The sequence below is a fragment of the Penaeus monodon genome, unplaced genomic scaffold (assembly GCF_015228065.2).
Source record: "Penaeus monodon isolate SGIC_2016 unplaced genomic scaffold, NSTDA_Pmon_1 PmonScaffold_2113, whole genome shotgun sequence".
NCBI classification, from domain to species: domain Eukaryota; kingdom Metazoa; phylum Arthropoda; class Malacostraca; order Decapoda; family Penaeidae; genus Penaeus; species Penaeus monodon.
The window spans coordinates 10,385-13,348 of NW_023650957.1; positions in this window are offsets into that span (position 1 = coordinate 10,385).

A 2,964-nucleotide genomic window follows, 5' to 3' on the forward strand; every position below is an offset into this window, starting at 1 on the left:
TGAAAGGCCAGGAACTCGCCAGCACAGGTACCATTTTACCCCGAAAGTGGGATGGGCGTCCACCTGGACACCGCAACCAGTCAACTCCGGGTCGCAGGCAGGGATCAGCTGCCCCGAGATGCTGCCCTTGCCCCGGACAACGGTAAATCCCGAGAAGATTAAGGAAGAGGGGGAGTGAAGGACCCGGGCGAGATGTAAGGACGTTTTGGGGCGAAACGCCGCCCCAAATTAAGCTGGACGAGGAAACGAGGAAGTAGACGAATCCCAAGTCAAGGGGGACCTGGGTGGATTTCGAGGAGGTGGGTCGTCGAAGACGGACGATTTAACGAGGACCAGGAAGAAGGGGAAAAGACAGGATGAGCACCACGAAGGAACCAGGACAATGCACACGAGAACGGATGACCAGCCAAAGGTGGGTTTTCCTTTGAGGCAGATCATGGGGTCGAGGCAAGGGGGAGTAGGTGGCCCGGGAAAATGGTTACAAAAGTTATTTTTGTTACCAATAGACCCTGGGCGTTACCTGTGGGTCCAAAACCAAATTTTAAAATTGGACCCCAGGGGGTAGATAAAATTAATCTGACCGCTGATCCCCACAGTTGTTTTCCCGCGCCCAACGTGTTTAAGGTCGGCCCCCCTACTTTAGGTGGGAAAACCGACACGTGACCTGCGCCACCACTTTTCCCCCAGACTGTTCATGGTTCCTTTAGGCAGTACTTTACAGTAAAGAGTGAAGCCAACATCAGCTTTTAAAAAAAAAAAAAAAAAAAAAAAATTATTATAAATAAAAAAAAAAAAAAAAAAAAATAAAAAAAAAAAAAAAAATAAAACACAAAAAAAAAAAAAAAGGGGGGTTTGAATGTGGTTTTTTGGGGGGTTGTGTTGTTTTTTTTGTGGTGTTGTGTGTGTGTGTTTGTGGTGGTTTTGGTGTGTGGTGTGTGTGGTGTGTGTTTTTGTGTGTGTGGGTGTTGGTGTGTGTGTTGGGGGGTGTGTGTGTGGTGGGGGGTTTTGTGGTGTGGTTGGGGGGTTTGTTTTTGTGGGTGATATGCAATAGGCATATTTGCGTAAGCCAAAAGCTCAAGGGGTCTCAAGAAATCTACAGACCAGTCTAAATTAAGCGTCTGCCACGTGAGATCTATGTTAATTTGGAATCATCGGATCAGTGGGGCTTAGATGACGATTATAGTTTCTCCATGCTTTTATATATATATATATATATATATATATATATATATATATATATATATATATATATATTTTTTTTTTTTTTTTTTTTTTTTTTTTTTTTTTTTTTTAATTCATGCGGCATTTGACGGAATACTTGGCGCCATGTTGACATCATGTAGCTGACTAGGCCTTTCTTTATACTGGGGTGGCTGACCAATGATCCTTCCCCAGGGGAGTAGTTGTTTAGGTAATCATTGTTGATGGTTCTCGACTCACCATTATATCTATGATAGACTCGCCCACTAGGGTATCTAAGTTTGATTTACCCGCATCATTTACTACACATCACCCACCTCCTTCCCTCAACCTCTCTGCTGCAAGCCTATAATTTATGCACATTATAATGCATGGGCTCATTATAATGGAGTGCATATTAGCACTCAGGCAGACGCTGTTCAAACGTTTGTACATGAGTGTGAGTTTGTATGCACGGAAGTGCACAGGTTAGGTATGCATGTTTATGTGTATATATGCTAGAGACACAGTACATAGATATATATATCTGTGTGCATGTGTGTATATATTCATATGTGTGTATGTATATGTATGAATATGTAAGTACATGTATGTATATGAATGTGCGAGTATGCTTATGTGTATGAATATTTATGTGTATGTATAGTTGTGAGTATATATATATGCGTATATATGTTATATATATATATATATATATATATATATATATATATATATATATATATATATTTTATAATGTATTATATATGTCTTATATATATATAATATATATATATATAATATATATATAATATATATATATATATGCATGTGTGTATATGGGTATGAGGTGTGTGTGTATGTGTGTATATGTATGTTTATGTATATGTGTGTGTATGTGTGTATATGGGGTCGCGGTGGCCGAATGGTTAGAGCGCGGACTCAGACTGTCACGACCGGCAATCTGACTTCGAGGGTTCGAAGTCACGCCGGCCCGCGTTGTCCTTGGGGAAGGAAAAACTTCACCTCGATTGCATACTAGCCACTGGGTGTCAAGCCAGGGGCCCAAGGTCAGAGTGCCGGTATTAGAGATGGTGGACTCGATAAAAACACCGGCGGAGGCAATGGCAAACCACGTCTAAATTGCCAGAAAAATCATGGAAAGCCCTGATCGTCAAGGCCGCGGTGACGAAAGGTTAGAGCGTCGATTGTCACGACGGCAATCTGAGTTCAAGGGTTCGATCACCGGCCGGCCGTTGTTCCCTTGGACAAGGAACTTCACCTCGAATGCTACTAGCCAATGGGTGGCCAAAGCCAGCCCAAGTCAGTCTGGTCCCAAGCCGATAAAAATAGAGAGAATGATTACCTAAAAAAAAAAAAAAAAAGGTAAACACCGGCACCTCCGTGGAAAGGAACTGGGGACCCAACCACGTTACTCACTCCAAGAGCATTTCCACAACATGAACACTACAAGTATCATGCTGTGGTGGACCACGGCGGCTCCAGACAATGAACTACCGTTTAAAAAGAAAAAAAAAGTTAATGTGTGTATATGAATGGTATGTGTGGTATGTGTATGTATGTATGTATATATGTACATTATATGTATATGTATATATACATATAATATATTACTATATATATATATAAATATATCATATATATCCTGGCTGTGAAAACTAATGTGTACTTCATGAATGTATGTGCGCATTTTTTTTTTTTTTTTTTTTTTTTTTTTTTTTTTTTAACCCCAAAAACCCGTGTTCGTAATCATATATATGGCAT